This window comes from Carica papaya, chromosome 3 (assembly GCF_054855325.1).
Source record: "Carica papaya isolate Zhongbai chromosome 3, ASM5485532v1, whole genome shotgun sequence".
Taxonomy (NCBI): domain Eukaryota; kingdom Viridiplantae; phylum Streptophyta; class Magnoliopsida; order Brassicales; family Caricaceae; genus Carica; species Carica papaya.
In genome coordinates this window covers 27,989,255-28,010,699 of record NC_142311.1, presented here as the reverse complement: position 1 = coordinate 28,010,699, position 21,445 = coordinate 27,989,255, and the positions used below count along the sequence as shown (strand labels likewise).

Here is a 21,445-nt window from a genome sequence, read left to right as displayed (position 1 = left end):
GAAACAAATTATGGGAGGGGGGAGGGAAGGAGAAGGGGTATATGTATTTGCAGCGCAAAATAGGACAGTTGCAGTCATACCAGCATTAATGCACCGGATCCCATCAGAACTCCGCAATAAAGTATGTTTGGGCGAGAGTAGTACTAAGATGGGTGACCTCCTGGGAAGTTCTCGTGTTACACTTATCTTTTTATGGGAGCGGCGTTAAATGTTATATGTGACCGGAGCTACAGTGCGTTTGCATGAGTCGCGGTACTGGGGCATTTTGCTTAATATTTTTTGTGAATTTATTTATAGTCCACCACGTGATAAGAGTGTCATTACGAGCATCTTACATAGTAAAAAATTAAAAAATGAGGTTCAACAGGCGGTCCATTCATTTGGGCGTGGTCAAGGCACCGTGGCATTTCGCTTGATATTAGAACTAGAAGTAGAGGTGCGGTGTGTGTGCACGGCGAAACAAATTATGAGAGGGGGGATGGAAGGAGAAAGGGAATATGTATTTGTAGTGCGGATTTAGAGGGGTGCGATAATACAAACATTAATGCATCGAATCCCATTTGAACTCCGCAGTCAAGCATGCTTAGGCGAGAGTAGTACTAGGATGGGTGACCTCTCGGGAAGTCATCATTTCGCAACCGTCTTTTTTGGACGAAGCGTTAAACGTTACATGCAACCGAAGCCAAAGTCCGCCGGCGTGAGTCGCGACGTCAGGGCATTTTGCTTAATATTTTATGTGCTTTCATTTATAGTCCACCACATGATAAGAGTGTCATTATGAGCATCTTAATTAATAGAACAATGAAAATAGAGTTGCAGCAGGCGGTCCGTTCATTTGGGCATGAATCGAGGCACAGGGTCTTTCTTCTTGATATTAGAACTAGAAGCAGAGGTGAGGTGTGCGTACACAGAGAAACAAATAATTGGAGGGGGGAGGGAAAGAGAAGGGGCACATGCATTTGTACTACAGAATGGGACTGGTGCGATCATACCAGCACTAATGCACCATATACCATCAAACCTCCGCAGTTAAACATCTTTTAGCGAGTGTAGTACTAGGATGGGTGAGCTCCTGAGAAGTCCTCGTGTAACAGCCATCTCTTTGTAGATGGGGCCTTAAACATTATGCACGATTGTTGCCACTGTCCGTCGGTTCATTCGCAAACGTGAGTCGCGATGTTGAGGCATTTTACTTAATATTTTTTGTGCAATCATTTATAGTCCACTACTTGATAAGAGTGTCATTACGAGTATCTTACATAGTAGAACAACGAAAATAGAGGTGCAGCGGGTAGTCCGTTCATCTGGGCATGAGTTGAGGCGTCGGGGTATTTCGCATGATATTAGAACTAGAAGCATAGGTGCACTATGCGCGCACAGTGAAATAAATGATAGGAGGGGGAAGGGAAGGAGAAGGGGTATATTTATTTACATAGTGGAATTGGACGGGTGCAATCACACCAACACTAATGCCTTGGATCCCATCAGAACTCTGTAGTTAAACTTGCTTGGGCGAGAGTAGTACTAGGATGGGTGGCCTTTTGGGAAGACCTCGAGTTGCACCCATTTTTTTGCAGATGGTGCATTAAACATTACGTGCGACCAAAGTCACAGTCCGCCAACGTGAGTTATGGCACTGGGGCATTTTGTTTAATATTTTTTGTGTATTCATTTATAGTTCTCCATGTTATGCGAGTGTCATTAAGAGCATCTTACATAGCGGAACTATAAAAAACAATGTGTGGCGGACATTCTGTTCATCTGGGCGTGAGTCGAGCCGCTGGGCCATTTTACTTAATATTAGAACTAGAAGCAGAGGTGCGATGTTCACGCACAGCGAAACAAATGACAAGAGGGGAGAGGGAAGGAGAAGGGGTATATGTATTTGCAGCGTAGAAAAAGGACGGGTGCTATCATATTAGCACTAATGCATTGGACCGCATCGGAAGTTTGTAGTTAAGCGTGCCTGGACGAGAGTAATACTGGGATGGGTGACCTCCTGTGAAGTCCTCGGTTGCACTTGTGTTTTTACAGATGAGGCATTAAACGTTACGTGCAACTGGAGACATGTTCCACCAGTTCATTCGTCTGCGTGAGTCGCGGCGTTGGGCCATTTTGCTTAATATTATTCATGCATTCATTTATAATCCATCACGCGATAAGAGTGTCATTACGAGTATCTTACATTATAGAATAATGAAAATAGATGTGTGGCGAGCAGTCCGTTCATCTGGGCGTGAGTTGAGGCGTTGGTGCATTTTGTTTGATATTAGAACTAGAAGCAGAGGTGTGGTGTGCGTGCACAACAAAATAAATGACGGGAGGGGGAAGAAAGGAGAACAGGTATATGCATTTGCAACACGAAATGGGACGAGTGTGATCATACCAGCACTAATGCCCCAGATCCTATTAGAACTCCACAGTCAAACGTACTAGGGCTAGAGTAGTACTAAGATGGCTACCTCCTCGGAAGCCCTCGTGTTGCTCCCGTCTTTTTGCGGATTAAACATTAAAAGTTACGTGTGACTAGAGCCACAGTCCACCGATGTGAGTCGCGATGTCGGGGTATTTTTTTAATATATTTTATGCATTCATTTATAGTCTACCACGTGATAAGGTTGTTATTACGAGCATATTACATAGTAGAACAACGAAAAATGAGGTGGCGGGCTGTCCGTTCATTTGTACATGAGTCTAGGTGCCGAAGCATTTCGCTTGATATTAGAATTAGAATCAAAGGTGCGGTGTGCGCGCACACCGAAACAAATGACGGAAGGGGGGAGGGAAGGAGAAGGGGTATACGTATTTGTAGCACATAATGGAATGGGTGCGATCATACCAGCTCTAATACACCGGATCCCATCAGAACTCCACAGTAAAGCGTGCTTGGGCGAGAGTAGTACTAGGATGGATGATCTCCTGGGAAGTCCTCATGTTGCACTTGTCTTTTTGTAGACGGGGCGTTAACATTACGCGCGACCGGAGCCACGGTTCGCTAGTTCTTTTGCAAAGGTGAGTCGCGAAGCCGGGGCATTTTGCTTAATATTTTTCATGCATTCATTTATAGTCCACTACATGATAAGAGTGTTATTATGAGTATTTTACATAGTAGAACAACGAAAATAGAGGTGCGGTGATCGATCTGTTAATATGGGCATAAGTAGAGGAGCCGGAGCATTTCACTTGATATTAGAACTAGAAGTAGAGGTGTGATGTGCACGCACAGCGAAACAAATGACTGAAGATGAAGAGAAGGAGAACGAGTATATGCATTTGTAGTGTGGAATGAGATAGGTGTGATCAAACCAGCACTAATATATCGGATCCCATCAGAACACCACAGTTAAACGTGCTTTATCGAGAGTAGTAATTGGATGAGTGACCTCCTGAAAAGTACTTGTGTTGCAACCATCTTTTTACGGACAGAGCATTAAACGTTACGCGCGACTAGAGCCACGGTCTTCCAGTTCATTCACAAATGTGAGTCGCGATGCCGAGGCATTTTACTTAATATTTTTTAGGCATTCTTTTATAGTCCACCACATGATAAGAGTATCATTACGAGTATCTTACATAGTAGAACAATGGAAACAAAGGTGCAGTGGGCAGTTCGTTCATCTGGGCATGAGTCGAGCTACTCGGGACATTTTGTTTGATATTAGAACTAGAAGCAGAGGTGTGGTGCACGCGCACAGTGAAATAAATGATTGGAGGGGGGAGGAGACTAGAAGGGGTATGTATTTACAGCCGGAATAGGATGGGTGTGATCATACCAGCACTAATGCACTGGATCCCATCAGAACTCCGCAGTTAAGCGTGCTTGGGCGAGATTAGAACTAGGATGGGTGACCTCCTTGGAAGTCCTCGTGTTGCCCTCGTCTTTTGGCAGATGGGGCGTTAGATGTTACGCAGGACTAGAGCCATGATCTGACAGTTCATTTGCAAATGTGAGTCGCCGCGCCGGGGCATTTTGCTTAATATTTTTTGTGCATTGATTTATAGTCTTCCATATGATAAGAATATTATTACGAGCATCTTACATAATAGAAAAACAAAAAATGAGGTATGACAGATAATCTATTCATCTGGGCATGAGTCGAGTTGCCGGGGCATTTTACTTGATATTAGAAATAGAAGCAGAGGTGTGGTGTGTGCGCACAGCGAAACAAATAACAGGAGTGGGAGGGAAGGAGAACAGGTAGATGTATTTGCGATGCAAAATAGGGTGGGTGCAATCACACCAACAATAATGCACTTGCTCCCATTTGAACTCTACAATTAAGCATGCTTCGACGAGAGTAGTACTAGGATGGGTGACCTCCTAAGAAGATCTCGTGTTGCACTCGTCTTTTTGTGGACGGGGTGTTAAACGTTATGCGCAACCAAAGCCACAGTCTGCTGGGGCATTTTTCTTAATATTTTTCATGCATTCATTTATAGTCCACCACGTGATAAGAGTATAATTACGATTATTTTACATAGTAGAATAATGAAAAATGAGGTTCAGCAGGTGGTCCGTTCATCTGGGCGTGAGTTAAGTCGTCAGGGCATTTTACTTGATATTAAAACAAGAAGTAGAGGTTCGGTGTTCACACATAGGGAAACAACTAATGGGGGGGGAGGGTAAGAAAGGGGTATATGTATTTGTAGTGCAGAATGGAACATGTGCGATCATACCAACACTAATGCACTGGATCCCATAAGAACCCCACATTTAAGCGTGCTTGGGCGAGAGTAATATTAGTATGTGTATGACCTCCTAGAAAATCTTCATTTTGTACCCGTCTTTTTATGAACGGGACGTTAAACGTTACGCGCAACTCGAGCTACAGTCCACCAGCGTCAGTCGTAACGTCGGGGCATTTTGCTTAATGTTTTTAGTGCATTTATTTATAGTCCATCACGGGATAAGAGTTTCATTATGAGTATCTTATATAGTAGAACAACGAAAACAAAGGTGCGGTGGGCAGTCCATTAATCTAGAAGTGAGTCGAGGCTTCAGGGAATTTTACTTTATATTAGAACTAAAAGTAGAGGTGTGGTGTGCGTGCACAGTGAAACAAATGATGGAGGGAGAAGGGATAGAAAAAGGGTATATGTATTTGCAGCGCCCAGACTATGGCTCCGCTCGTGTGTAATGTTTAACAAGACCGTGGCTTCGCTCGCGTATAACGTTTAACGCTCCCTTCGAAAAAGACGGGTGTAATACAAGGACTTCCTAAGAGGTCACCCATCCTAGTACTACTCTAGTCCAAGCATACTTAACTATAAAGTTTTAATGGGATCTGGTGCATTAGTGCTGGTATGATCACACTCATTCTATTTTGCGTTGTAAATATATATACTCATTCTCCTTCGTTCCCCCTTCCCATTATTTGTTTCGTTATACGCACGCATTGCACTTATGCTTCTAGTTCTAATATCAAACGAAATGCCCCAGCGCCTCAAATTACGTCCTGGTGAACGGATCGCCCACCGCACCTCTGTTTTTGTTGTTCTACTATGTAAGATGGTCGTAATGACACTCTTATTACATGATAGACTATAAATCATTGCACAAAAATTCTCTGGTGCTGCGGCTCGCTTTTGTGAATGAACCGACAAATTGTGACTCTGTTCGCGTGTAATGTTTAACACCGTCTGCAAAAAGAATTGTGCAACACAAGGACTTCCCAGGAGGTCATCCATCCTAGTAGTACTCTTGTGCAAGCACATTTAATCATGGAGTTCTTATGAGATCCAATGCATTAATACTAGTATGATTGCCCTTGTTCCATTTTACGCTGCAAATACATGAACCCCTCCTCTTTCCCTCCCCCCCCCATTATTTATTTCGCTGTGCGCGCACACCACACCTCTGCTTCAAGTTCTAATATCAAGCAAAATGCCCCAGTGGATCGACTCATGCACAGATGAATGGACCGCCTGCCATACTTATTTTTCATTGTTCAAGTATGTAAGATACTCGTAATAAAACTCTTATCACGTTAAGGACTATAAATAAATGCACAAAAAATATAAGCAAAATGCATCGGCGCCACACCTCACGCCGGTGGATTGTGGCTCTGGTCGTGCGTAATGTTTAACACTCCGTCTGCAAAAATACAGGTGCAATATAAGGACTTCCTAGGAGGTCACCCATCCTAGTACTACTCTCACCCAAGCACGCTTAACTATGAAGTTTTGATAGGATCTGGTGCATTAGTGCTGGTATGATCGCACTCTTACCATTTTGCGCTGCAAATGCATGTGCCCCATCTCTTTCCCTCCCCCCTCGCGTCATTTCTTTTGTTGTGCGCACACACCGCACCTTTTTTTCTAGTTCTGATATCAAGCGAAATGCCCTGACGACTTGACTCACACCGAGATGAACGGCGTGCGCGCACACATAGTGCTCAGCACCTACGCGAGCAAACCCTTTTCTCGCAGGATTTTTCTCGTGAGCTGGTTTTCTCACGTTTTGTCATTTTCTAATTTTTTTTTATTAATTTTCCTTTTGAACTGAAATAAAATGATACAAAATAATAGTAAAATTAATAAAATAAAAATAAAAATAAAAAAAGATTAAAATCACGGATCTCCAGAATTGCGTAAATTAATTTAAATTTAAGGCGGCCAAAGGCTCGAATAGATAGAGTTTCCAATTCATTTTAGCACAGTGATGGGTAGGGTGTTACATTGATCACCACTTTTAATTTGAATATGGATGCATGTTGGCATTTTTGATCGCATATTACATAAATCCATTTAGTACTAGTGGCAACATCTACAGAGGCTCTAGGAGTGGAGGCGGTGGACGACAAGGCTCTCTAACTAGTCATCGTTTGTTCAGGTTCTGTGGTGGCCATGCATTGGATTCTTTTATCAATAGTGATTGTTGTAGTATGATAGGTGATGATTAAACTTGAAAATTTGTGTTTGGAATTTGGGTTTTAGAGAAGAGAAAGAGAACTCTTTGGAATTAATGAGAGAAGAACTAAAAGACAATAGAGGATGTATGTATATATGTATTTTTTTTATATAAAAAATTCTCTAACAATAATACTACATATTGTTTAAGTAGGAAAATTTATATTTGTAAAATATGTGCATATAAAGTATAGTTAAAATAAGTGTGAGGTATCATTGAATTTATTTTTTGATTTATTATAATCCTATTATTTAAGAGAATTTTACTAAAATCCTTAAATGAAATAAAAAATCTAATTTAGTAGAAACTAATGATTTGTTATTAGTTTTTTTTAAATATATGCATATATTATTTCTTGAAAAATAATTATTTATTAAAGAATTGGATACTTTTCCTAATACTTAAAATTCTTGGGTTCTAGAAAAATGAGATCATTATATTTTTTTAAGAGATAAAAGATAAAATGATTAAATAGATTAGTAGTGTGACATCCCAAATGCTAATTAAGGTATAAAGGTGCCAGATATAGAAATAGATTACGAATGCATAATAGTTAAATGTATGCAGTGGAGCAATTTATTACAAATCCCTTACAAAATATATGAGTTCCCAATTACATATATAACTGAGGCTATAAGTGGCAACAAAATATCAAAATACAAAAGGGCCACTTCGATCATTATATAAAAGGACTCATCAGATTGTGCGATAAGTCATGCACTCAAAAAGGTTTGTGGATCCATAAGATCCTCAAAGACTTCAAAGGGTAGGTCAGTGATCAGTTCCTCACTATCTTCCTTATCTGGAGGGCGTGAAAAGGGGTGAGTTCCATATACTTAGTAAATAGTATTTAAATAACATCATAAGATTTTAAAGGCAATTTAAAGTAGCATCACTACTTACCATCAAGAGTCTTGTCAGTCCTTTATTAACCCATCATATCATAGTCATATCATATCAATCAAATATATCATGTTAAAAATAGAGAAAATCAAACAAATCATGATATGGACTATTTTTATGTCATTCTTCGCGGAGTCATTTCGACTTCGATCTACTGAAGGCAATACAGATTCCCTACTACCTATGTGAAATGACCACTTCATTTCATTTCTAACAACAATTTGTGGCTTGCCAAACTAACAACATATTTATAGCTTGCCACACCAAGACACAATCTATGACTACGATTGTGCCCATCATAGTGGTCCTACATGTTAACTATAGCCACAGTCGTACTTTATCAATAGTGACCACTACAATCATATTGTGTCACCACTCTCGTTAGGGGGTACATTGTCATCCATAGGGAGCGGTCCTCTCACGTCTTTTCAAACCAAATGGGGGAGAAACAGAAACTTCTCAAAGATAAAAAGCCTAATAAAACACTTTATGAATTATGCATGCCGATACCAATACATATTTCTCACGTCTATACATCATTTCATACTTAATCTTTTTTTTTCATCATCAATACCATCATTTATCAACATTTATTTGAGTATCAAATCATATAAATTAAACATATAATTTAATAAGTTCATATATAATCATAAAGCATGCATTATCACATTAAATTACTTTGTTTAGGCATAAAATTTAACCATGCAAATCATAAATTTAAACTTCATTAATTTTTATTTTAAAAATGCTCCTTAGGATGTTTAAAAGTAAATACTAAATTCTTTACCAAAACCTCGATATTTCCTACACCTTTTTTTCTTCTTCTCATCTCCCTCTCTCTCTCTAAGCTCTAAGAGGATGAAAGAATGGAATGGAAGTGATGAGGAAATGGTAAACAAAAGGGTCCCTATTTATAGAAAAAGGACTGTCGGATTTATGCCAAGTGGGAAAATCTGGTGAGGAGAGAGGAAGTCAATGGGAAAGATGTGATGTGATGATTGATGGATGGACGACGTGACGCGACGACAATGCAAAAAACATAGGAACACCACCCAAGCAATAGCGGTATTCCACTCAAGCAACAGTGGCACACCACCTAACTTGCGGTGCACGTCACCTAAAGATGGGGCATGGTGCCCAAGGGGGTGGCTTGCGTTGCTCGAGGCAGTTGCATGCTACACCAGTCAGTCGTACACTGCAAACCTAGTCTACAGCACGCGCTGGCCTAGCCTGCTGTGTGCTGGCCTAATCTACTGCGAGCAAGCCTACAATGGGCAGGCCTATTGTGCGCAAGCCAGTGCACGTAGGCCTATCGTGCGGACAACATGTGCATAGGGTGCACGGAGCTGCACCCATTTGTGCCCGATGGGATGTGCGAGCAGATTGCACTTATCTGCACACGATGGGATGCGTGCACAAACCACGTTTTGTACCCCGTGCAGACAGGATGTGCTCATAGTGTGCAGGTCCTACGCTAGTTGCACATGCGCACACACTCAGTGGTTTGCAGAGCCCATGGGGGTGGGATCCTTCCTGCGGGATGTTTCAGCCATTTTCTCTGTTTTTCTTGAAATTTATTTTAAATAACAATATAATATAATTTTTCTTACGATAAAACAAAATAATAAATTTTAATAATTATTTAATTAAATAAAATACAAAATTTAAAATACGAAATAGGATATTCATCTAAAAAATTATAATTACTAAATACTTGTGGCATCATCTGTAGAGGCTCTGGCGTGGAGGTAGTGGATTACAAGGCTCTCTAATTAGTTGTCGTTTGTTCAAGTTCTGTGGTGGCCATGCATTAGATGCTCTTATAAAAAATGCTTATTGCTGTATGATGGATGATGATTAGACTTGAAAATTTGTGTTTGGAATTTAGGTTTAAGAGAAGAGAAAGACAACTCTTTAGAATTAATGAGAGAAGAACTAAAGGACAATAAAGGATATATATATATGTATATATGTATTTTCTTTTTTCTGTTCCAAAAATTCTCTAACAATAATGCTACATATTGTTTAAGTACGCATATTTACATTTATAAAGTATATTTAAAAGAAGTGTAAGGTATCCTTGAATTTATTTTTTGTTTATCACAATCCTATTATTTAAGAGAATTTTACTAAAATCCTTAAATGAAATAAAGAAAATGATTTAGTAAAAACTAGTGATATACTATTAGCTTTCTTTTAAATATATATAGATATTATTTCCTAAAAAATAATGGTTTATTAAAGAACTGGATGTTTTTCGTAATACACATAATTCTTAAGTACTACAAAAATGAGATCATTACATTTTTTTGAGAGAAAAAAATAAAATGATAAAATAGATTGGTAGTAAGCCGCTAACAAAGAATGATACATGGTTAAAGATCGTCTCAGCCTAAAAAATTAGTGTATCCTATATAAATGGTAAAACAAGAAGAAGAAATTTTCTCAAAATTCTTTTGAAGTGACTTTAAAGTCTTATTTATCACTAAAAACTATCTTTGTTGTGTAACATCTTATCAGTCTTTAAAAAAAAAAAATTTTTGATCGGACGACTAATATTGAACTATTACATCTTCTTAATAATTCAATCTAATATTCTTAAACTAAGCTTATTGAATTTATTTATCAAAGTTTATTGAAAAAATAGTAAATAAACAATTATATGTCAAATTTAAACAAACAGATGATTCGTATTGTTGGAGGCTCATAAATAGATATTCAAGCTTGTCTAGAACCCCTCGAGGAATTGAAAAGCTTGCAATAATAATATGAAACATTATGATCAATTTTAAGAGCATTTTTCTTATGACTTACAAGAAATAAATTTTCAAGTTGATTGTTTTCCTCAGAAAAAAGTCTTTGATAGAAGGGTCATATAATGGCCTACCTAAAAATGATTAAACTCTCTACCAATTCCATTTCCTTTTATGGTTACGTACTACATCATTTGCTCCCCAATGTTGCAAGTGCTTTGGAATCTCCAAGGTGGTGGACAACAAGGTTCTCTACCTAGTCGATCTTTGTTCAGGTTCTATGGTGGCCATGCATTGGAAGCTCTTTTCAAAAGTGTTTGTTGCTATATGATGGGTGATGATTAGAATTGAATTTTTGTGTTTGGAATTTGAGATTTGGAGAAGAGAAAAAAAACTTTTTGGAATTAATGAGAGAAGAACTAAAGGACAATAGAGGATATATATATGTCTTTGTGTGTAAATGTATATTCTTTTTCTATCTTAAAAATTCTCTGACAATAATTCTACATATTATTTAAAAAGGCATATTTACATTTGTAAAATATGTATATATAAAGTATATTTAAAAAAAGTGTGAGGTATCCTTGAATTTATTTTTTGATTTATCATAATCCTATTATTTAAGAGAATTTTACTAAAATCTCTAAATAAAATAAAGAATATGATTTAGTAGAGCTAGTGATATGCTATTGACTTTCTTTTAAATATATGTAGATATTATTTCTTGAAAAATAATGATTTATTAATGAATTGGATGTTTTTCTAATACTTAAAATTCTTGGGTTCTAGAAAAATGAGATAGTTCAATTTTTTCTGAGAGATTAAATGTAAAATTATTAAATAAATTGGTAGTAAGCCACCACCAAAAAATGGTGCATGGTCAAAGATTGTCTTAGCCTAAAAGATTAGTATATCCTATACAAATGGTAAAACAAGCAAAAGAAATTTTCTCAAAGTTCCATTGAAGTAACTATAAAGTCTTAACCATCACAAAAAACTATATAACACCTTATCACTCTTTAAAAAAATTCTTTCTTTTGATGGGACAACTAATATTAAAGTAATATATCTCATTAGTAATTCAATCTAATATGCTTAAACTCAACCTATTGGATTCATTTATCATAGTTTGCTAAAAAAATATTAAATAGACAATTATATGTAAAATTTAAATTAACAAATGATCAATATTTTTGGAAGGCTCATAAACAGTATTCGAGCTTGTTTTGAAGCTCTCGAGGAATAAAAAAGCTAGCAATAATAAGATGCAACATTACGATCAATTTTAAGAGCTTTTTTCTTACGAGTTACAAGAACCAAAATCCCAAGTTGGTTGTTTTTCTCAGAAAAAACTTCACCAACTCTATTTCATGCTCATCAAACTTGTAATATGATATTTTGTTAAACTTAATCTTGTATGGATCAAGAACAAACATATAAATTTTGTTCTTCTAGTGAAGCTCCTAGTAAGATGTGTGAAGGAAATTAAAGTCATTTAACTGCAGTAATAATTTTAATTTGATCTATTAGTTAGTAATTTATCATAAAGAAAGCCATAAAAGAAAAACACATCGACAATGGAAAATGATGTTGGTACGGATGGCACAAGTGAAGCCTTACCAAGTGGAAATGAGTGCAACATGGTCTTGGGTACCCTAAGATTTTGCTAGTACAAATCATCCCTAAAGCTTCCTCCTTTCAACCTTATGACCTGATATTAAGACTGTAGAAAATATTAACATTGAACATCCAGATGTTGTATTTATGCCTGAAGACTAAGAAGAACTGAAAGAAACTTGTTTGTTTTTTCTTTATTCGAATGGAAGGAGGTTAAGTGAGTACCTTGAGTTTAATCTATAATAAATTACTTGAGAGGTTATGTAGGCTTTGGAAAACTAACTTTTCGCTATACTTCTTTGTTACACAAGTCAAGAAGACTAAATTTAATTGAAGAACAATTGCATTGTGATGAGAGGATAAATAACATATGGTTGAGTATTTTATAAAAGCTGTGGAAAATATAGATTTTATTATACTGTGTGACATTCCAAATGCTAATTAAGGCATAAGGGTGCCAGATACAGAAATAGATTACGAGTGCATGATAAATAATTATATGCAGCAGAGCAAATTATTACAAATCCCTTACCAAAATATATATGAGTTCTAATTACACATATATAACTGAGAGCAAAAGTAGCAGCAAAATACAAAATATCAAAATTCAAAAAGGGTCACTAATTTCACTATGTGAGTGGACTCATCAGAGTGCGAGACAATTCATGCACTGAAGGTTTGTGGATCTACAGGATCCTCATAGCCTTCAAGGGGTAGGTCAACTATTAGTTCCTCACTATCTTCCTCATTTAAGGGGCATGGAATGAGTTCCATATACTCAATAAGAAAAATAGTATTTAAATAACATCATAAGATTTTAAATATGAATAATTATGTCATCAACACTTACAATTAGGGATCACATCGGGGTCTTTTCTTACTTTATGAAAAAAATTAATTTATTAGCAAAAAAATCATATCCATCATATCATAGTCACAACAATCAAATCAATCATGCTGATAATAGAGAAAATTAAATAAATCATAAAATGCTCACATTTTTATGTCATGCTTCACAAAGTCGTTTCGACTTCCATCTATTGAGGGCAGATATGAATTTTTAACTACCCATGTGGAATGACGAGATCAAATATATAACGACAATTTGCTCATGACACATTTCTGGCTTGTCAAAGCACTTCACAATCTATGACCATGGTTGTGCCAACCAAAGTGGTCTTATCAGATATTTTATAGCCATCACAGTACTTAGCAAAGGTGACACTTAATAGATATTCGTGTCACCACTCTCATCAGAGAGTACACCGACATCCACAGGGAGCGGTCCTCTCACGTCTTTTCAGACCAGATGGGGGAGGGAGAAACATAAATCCCTCAGAGATAAAAAGCCTAACGGGACACTTGATGCATTATGCATGTCAATACAGATACACGTTTTTCATACTCAATCTCATTTCCATATTTCAAAAAATTATTATCAAAATCATGTCATTTAAATCACATGCAAATCATCAAGTGCCTATAAAATCTTATAACACGCTTTATCAAGAGAAATTCACTTCTTTTGAACCATTAAACATAAAGCATAAAAATTATAAATCTCAAGCTTCATTTAATTTCTAGAAATGCTCCTTAAGATGTTTAAGGAAATACTAGATTCCTTATCGAAACCTTGAAGTGTTCTTACACATTCGTTCTTCTTCTCCTTTCCTTCTCTCTCTAGATCACTCCCTCTCTCTCTAAGCTCTTGGAGGATGGAAGAATGAAATGGAAGTGATGATGAAAAATGGAAGGAAGGGGTCTATATTTATAAAAAGTGAGGACCGTTGAATTTATGCCAAATGGTAAAATTAGGTGAAGAGAGAGAATGTTGAGTGAAAAATGAGCGATGTAACGTGACGCAACGACGGTGCAAAAAACAGAGGAAGAACCTCCTCAACTAGTAGCGGCAACACACTGCCCAATGTGGCGCACAACGCCCAAGGGGTAGCGACAAACTGCCCAAGGCAGTAGTGCACCTCCTATGTCGACGTGTGATGCCCTCGCAGGTGGTTCTTTCCCACAGGCATTTTTTCATGGGATTCCACCCCTTTTTTCGTCTTTTTAAAAATTATTTTAATAAAAATAAAAAATAATAAAATAAAAAATAATAAAATCAGTTAAAAAATAAAATCATGAATTAATTACGAAATATGATATAAAATTATAAGATAAATTTAAATAAATTCAAGTGGCCATAGGATTCGAATAAATTGGGATTTCCATATACAAATTTAGCGCGAAGGTGAGCGGATTGTTACATACTATAACTTATAAAATCTTTGAACTTAAAGAAAGAATCTATGGCTATTTAGAAAGTGGTTTCATTTTTTGAAATTTAGAAACTTAAATAAAGAATCCATCGTTATTTGAGACGCAATTTTATTATATTATGTGATACCTTACTTAATATATATAAAATAATTAAAAATATTGATTTGTTAATTCTATATTCTTTCGACTATTTTAAAATCAACTTTTAAATTTTAATCCATGATCTAAAGAACTTACTTATCATTTATTTTTTTAAAAGTTAAAAAATACAACTCTATTGAGATAAGGATACTTGTTTATAACCACGCATAAGGTAAAAAGCCACGTTACACAAAAACATCGATTGTACTTTACAATAATATGATGAGTTATTTTAATGTAATATCTCTACTTTAAATCATGTATTTATATACAAATATATAAAGATTTGTGAGTAATTAACCTTAAAAACATGATCTACTCGTTAATGAAAATTTTGAAATACCCTTTTCCATCCTACTCAAAATATAGTATAATATAAAAACATAAGTTGATAGTGATAATAATATAAAATATATAGAGAAGGTAACTAACTGTAACAACCTGGAACTTGAAGGCAAATAAATTATAAATTAAGTGTGAAAGTGAAATAATAGTGTTAGGGTTTACATTTCTTACACAATAATTTAGATTACCCAATAGGACTACGGGAATGACCCTTTTAAAAGAAATAACAAAAAATGAAAGAAATAACTGGAAAGTAAACAACTGGGCATCCTATTCACAACCCTCTTGTGGATCGAGCTCTGGATCTTGGTACTCTTGATCTGAAATGGTTAATGAAAGAGTGAGCTACACTATCCAGTAAGAATGTCACACTACTCACCGACACAGAAATGAAGGATGGTAGAAATCATAAAAATAACTAATAGAGCTCTTAATTTAAGTAAATTCATTTATCATGAATAAAATTATTTACTGAATACTTACCATAGTGAGATTTTCAAAACCGACCTATAGAGATAATAACATAAATAATATCATAATCTCATATTCAATCAGTCAAAACAACAACTTTCTCCTCTATCAGCCTACTGGTATTGATGGGAGTCCATAGGGATGTCTCTACTACGCATGAACCTTTATTCAACATTTTCAAACTAATGGGCCGTCCCTATACCCCGTCTGGTATAAGCACCAAAAGATACCATCCCTCAATATCTCGTCCGATATGAGGGTAAAACGGGTCGTCCCCATTCCCGTCTGGTATGTAACGGCCCTGGAAATTTAAATGAAATATATATATTAAAAATGTCAAATGCGGAAGCGTAATAAAAATTTTGATTAACATCCCTTACATAATAACTAAAATGTACTCAAAACATGAAGGAACAACTAACTAAAAGAGATACTCGAAATAAGAACTATAAATATAACTATGAATTCTTTAGGCGTCCCCTTCGCCGTCTTCCTGCAGAACGGGCTCGGGAATAACGTCTTCCTGATCTGAAATGGTTAAATAAGGAATGAGCTACACCAGCCCAGTAAAGACATCACACTATCTCACCGCCACGGAAGTAAAGGTGGGTAAAAAACAAAAATGACCAATGAAGCATAATTTATAATGAACTCGTTTATTAACATAAAAACCTTTACTGTCCACTTACCTCGGTGAGATCCATGAAAACAACACATGAAAACAATAACCTTATAATATCATGAAATCATACACACTTTATAACATAACACATATCATACCTTTACATTTCAATCATCAGGAAACAGATTTCCTCTTTTACCAGCCTACTAGTATCCCTCGGGATCCATAGGGGGTCCTCGCTACACGTGAACCATTAACATTTACAACCTGATTCCAGGGCCGTCTCCATACCCCGTCTGATATGGGCGCCAAAGTCATGAACCTCAATACCCCGTCCGGTATGAGGGTGAAACGGGCTGTCCCCATACCCCGTCCGGTATGGGCGCCAAAACACATAAGGTCTCCATACCCCGTTCGGTATGAGAGACTACGTTCCCGGTAGGGTTCCCTACGGACCTGGTCCATCCACCATCTCCTAGGATATCTAGTCAGGCTGTCCACATTTTTCACTTATCAATTCACATAACCTTTTTGCCTTTTTCCTTAATCTCAATCATCAAATAATACAAAACATGTAAACTAGTAATTGACACCAAATAAGACAATACAGTACTGGGTTCACCATAATACAAACCATAATAAAAGAAACCATAGTTCATGCATACGAGACCATAACATAATTATATCAAACATCATGCTGCATTTAATACTAGAAATTAGATCAAACAATAACAGACCAACATTGTATCAGACTCGGGCTCCATTGGCAACCTTAATCAATTATACATTTATAAAGTCACACAGTATAGTTTAATTATTTATTTAGCTTTAATACCGTGATAGGAAATAGGGTGAGGGGTCCTTACCTGTTTTGGGGTCTGAATTCGACTCTACAGTGTGCCTATAGGCTGTCCCTAATTTCCATGAATTTTTTTCCAAAAAATTGAAACGCACTACTGGTACCTGCACGTGTCCCAAAAAATCCCAAATCAGACTAGGGCCCCTTTCGGCCAATATCAAAATTCTGGCACGGCGGCTCCGCCGTGCTCCGGTGACGGCGCGGCTGCAAGTGACGGTGATTCGCCTCGGGTTGGCCGTTTTTGGTCGAATTCGGCCACACTTGCATCGGTCCTTGTGATAAAACAACCCTAGGGCCCTCAGTGGGCCAAAAAATCACAAAAAATTGAAACTTACCGGCGGCGGTGCTCTCGGGTGCGGCAGCTCCTCCGACATGAGTTACATTTTGATGTTTGGCTCTGATCAACCTGTAGAGAAAAGAACGGTAATCACAGTGGTATAAAATTTGCATCAAACGGAGGCCGAGAAGGGCCTCATCGGAGGCAAAAATAGAGGAGGGGTACGGCGGCGCCGCTGGGCTTCGGCTGGGTTTTTTAGCCGTTTGGCCAGTGGTTTCACTCCGATTTGGCCATAGGCAGACTCAGCATTGAAAAACAAGCCAGGGGGAGAAAATTTACCTCGATTGGTGGTCGAAAACTTCCCCGTTGCGGCGGCGGGTGGCGGCGGCCGGCTCCTCCGGCGTTTGGTTCTTCTTTTCCGGCGAGGCACTAGCGGCTAGGGTTTTTGTGGTCAGGTGTGGGTGGGATTATTTATACCCTTTGCCTTTTAATCTCAATCGTCCATCAAGATTAAATCTGGACCGTTCGATCGCGATTTAATTGGGATTAAATCTGGACCGTCCATCGCGATGCAATCTGGGCCGTTCGTGTCTGATTGAATCTGGGCCGTCCGTGCGCACGTTTGATCTGGGCCATCTGTGTGCGCGGGAATGGATTTGGGCCGTCCGATCGCGCGCACGCGGATCACCCTCGTGGCCCGTCCCCTGGTCAGCGTTTCCTTGCCACGCGGCGTGTCCTGGTTGGCTGGGGCTGCTGACCGGGCCGCTGACGTGGCTGCTGACGTGGGTGCTGATGTGGCACAATTTTTCTAAATTGCATTTTGACCCCCAGTTTCTCATTTTCTTTTTAAAAACCCCCCAGAATCCAAATTTTCACCCCTTTTTTCCAAAATCAATTTCAATTAAATCCAAATAATATTTTTACCCAATTTTATCATTATTATTATTTTTATTTTCACGAAATTAAATTAAATTAAATCAAATTAAATTAATTAAAAATCTAAAAAATTCAAATAATTAAAAAATAAAATAATAACACTTGGGTGTTACATGGTATGAACACTAAAATACAAATCCTCGATATCCCATCTGGTATGAGGCAACCTTCATGGTAGGGTTGCCTATATACCTGGTCTGTCCACCATCTTCCAGGATATCTAGTAAGGCTATCATTCATCCATTCACTCAATCAAGTAATTTTCAATTTACATTTAATTTTCTATTTTCCTAATTTAACTGTGAAGCATGCAAAACCAGCAATACATGTATCAAGGGACACAAACAAATTACCATACCAATTCTAGTATGTTATCATGCATTCAAAACTATAAAATCAATCAATCAATTAAAACATGACAAATAGCAATAAATAACTAGTTTAGGCTCCATTAGTAACTTTTAATTATCGATATTTCTAAATCATGCAAAAACCATATTATTTATAATTAGACTTCAATCCATAATAGAGAATAAGATGAGGGATTCTTTCTCGAATTGATATCTGAAATGCTAAACTTTCAACTGTGCTTACTGACGGTCCCTGGGTTCCCTGAATTTTTTTTCGGGGATTAAAACACGCTATAAGTACCTAGAAATATCCCAAAAACTCAAAATCGGTGTTAGAATCGCTTTTTAGCAAATTTTAGGATTCCAGCATGGTGGCTCCACCGTGCTCCAGCGACGGCACCGCCACTCGTGACAGTGATTTGCCTTGGGTTGGTTGTTTTTGGCAAGTTTCGGCCAATTTTGGCTAGTTTTGTACCCATCCCTGTGAGAAAACATGTTAAGGGGCCTCGGTTGGCCGAAAAAAGTTGAAAAACTGAAGCTTACTGGTGGCAGGGTTTTCCGGTGCGGCGGCCCTGCTGGCTCACCTTCGCAGTTGGGTGTTTTGCTTTGGTCAACCTGTAGAAAAAGGAATGGTGATTACAATGGTGGAAAAATTGCACGAAACGGGAATGGGGAAGGGCCTCATCGGAGGCAATTTTTGATTTTTCTTGCAGTGGCACTGTCGGGCTTTACTTGCGATTTCTGGCTCATCCGCCGATCCTTTTGCTCCGATTTGGCCATGGGGGTGTTCAAAATTGAATTTCAAACAAATGGAGAAAATTTTACCTCTTTTGGCGGTTGGAAGTGGCTCCGGCGCAACGGCAGGCGACGGTCCCCTCCTTTCCCAACGATTGGCTCTTCTTCTCTGGCAAGGGGGGTCTGGCGGCTAGGGTTAGGGTTTGGTGTGAATTGGGGTATTTATATCCATTTCATTTTAATCTAGGCCGTCCATCATATTTGATATGGACCATCCGATGGCATTTAAATAGGAAGTGAATCTGGACCGTTCATCGTGATTTGATCTGGACCATCCGATCGCATTTAAATAAGAAGTGGATCGGGGCCGTTTATTGCGTTTAATCGACAATCGTCCGATCTCGTCTGAGGAGGGAATGGATCCGGACCGTCTACGCACGTGGGAACAAATCTGGATCGTCCAATCGCAGGCACGCGGGTTGCCAGCGTGGCCTCCCGTGTGGTACCGTGTCAGCGTGCCTTACCACGCGGCGCACTCCAGTTTGTTGGTGCTACTGACTGAGCATCCTACGTGGCACATTTTTCTTAAATTGCATTTTGACCTCCAGTTTCTAATTTTTCTTTCAAAAATACCTCTAGAACCCAATTTTTCACCCCTTTCTCCCAAAATTATTTTCAATTTCATCCTCCACCTATTTTTTCCTAATTTTACATTAAAAAATAATTTATAAAATTAAAAATTACATTTTATACATAAATTTTGAATATTACAAATTAATTTCTTGTATTACATAAACTTTCCACGATACTTTTTCTTTGCATCAATTAAGAGGACTAACTAAATATTGAAGAACAATTACAATGTGAGAATAGAATAATTGTGTACGATTGATTATTTTTTATAGGAACTGAAAAATGTAAGTCATATTTTATACTATAACTTATGAAATTTTTGAACTCAAATAAAGAATCATAAACTATTTAAATAAATAAAGAATTATGGCTATTTAAAATGTGATTTCTTAAATAAAGAATGCATGCCTAGTTAGGACTTAATTTTATTATACTTATTAGATATTTTACTTAATTTATAAAAAATTCTTATGAACATTACTTTTATTAGTTCTATGGCTTCCACCATAGTACAAAATGATTCATTTTAAATAAAATTTACTTTCTTTTGAGTGGAATAACTTATTAGTCATTTATTTTGAAAAGTAAGAAAGAATTTTGTTGAGATAATGTTAAAAATTTTGATAAGTGCTGAACCCACAAAAATTAAAGTCATAATTAACTAATAAAACGATGTTGTAGTAGTGGTAAGAAGGGTCTAATCCACACGGAATTAGAAACTAATTTTCTTTTTTGACCAATGAGTAAAAAGAAAACAAGGGAGAAGTGTTTTGTAGAATCTAATACGCAAAATATAAAATAAACAATGAACATAATAATATTAATAAAACTTGTGGCTACAAATTAAGAACTAAAACAATTGTATGAAGAATTTCTAGCCGACGAAATAACTAGCTCTAGTAGCGTAATTGACCATAGATGCAAGGGTTTATTTTACCCAAAATATGACAAATTAGTTATAGTTGTCGAAAATGTTATGCAAACCAATCCTTCCTTATTCCTAAACAAACCAATAAACATTTGTTAGTTTGTTCTTCACTGCCAAGAATCTTGGGAACATCCAAAGGATTTAACTTGTCAATGGCCTTGAGAGCTAAATGGACCCGGTTAAAGTTGCCAGATTCATCCGCGTGAACTGGTCAACTAGATTACTTACCTCCTCAGTGGGGCACTGATCGCTACTTGGTACCGGAACCACTCAAATAATTATGGATTTGAGGGGTTCATCTAGCTACTTTTGTTTTCTCTTCTCGTATGACGGACCCTATTCAAATAGATTCAAAACAACAAATATATATAGGTGCAGGAAGTAGATAAATACTAGCTTTAAAATAAAACTTAAATTAGTTCGATAAGATCTCATAAATACATTGCTAGAGTTTGCTAGATCTATCAACTAGGAAAAGGAAAATAAATTAGCTACTCATGGTGGATTTTTAACACAAATGAGTTTTTGGAGAGTAGAAAAAAGAAGAAAGATGAAGAAAAAACTATAAAAGTAACAGAAGCTACTGGATGTGACGTCAAAAGGAAGGGAGATGATGATTCTTCTTTGATAACCACCCTCTTTATAGAAATGGAACTAGGGTTTTCTTCTTTTTTGATTAGGATCATTTTCT

The 21,445-nt window shown here is 37.2% G+C and overlaps 6 pseudogenes; 4 read left to right on the top strand and 2 right to left on the bottom strand.

The window, feature by feature from the left end:
- Positions 1-66: 66 nt before the first annotated feature.
- On the top strand, positions 67-185 carry LOC148267517 (5S ribosomal RNA; annotated as a pseudogene).
- A 1,262-nt stretch (positions 186-1,447) lies between these two features.
- On the top strand, positions 1,448-1,566 carry LOC148267516 (5S ribosomal RNA; annotated as a pseudogene).
- Positions 1,567-2,825: 1,259 nt separating this feature from the next.
- Positions 2,826-2,944, top strand: LOC148267515 (5S ribosomal RNA; annotated as a pseudogene).
- Positions 2,945-3,759: 815 nt separating this feature from the next.
- On the top strand, positions 3,760-3,878 carry LOC148267514 (5S ribosomal RNA; annotated as a pseudogene).
- A 1,319-nt stretch (positions 3,879-5,197) lies between these two features.
- LOC148267513 (5S ribosomal RNA) lies at positions 5,198-5,316 on the bottom strand (annotated as a pseudogene).
- Positions 5,317-6,105: 789 nt separating this feature from the next.
- On the bottom strand, positions 6,106-6,224 carry LOC148267512 (5S ribosomal RNA; annotated as a pseudogene).
- Positions 6,225-21,445: the final 15,221 nt, after the last annotated feature.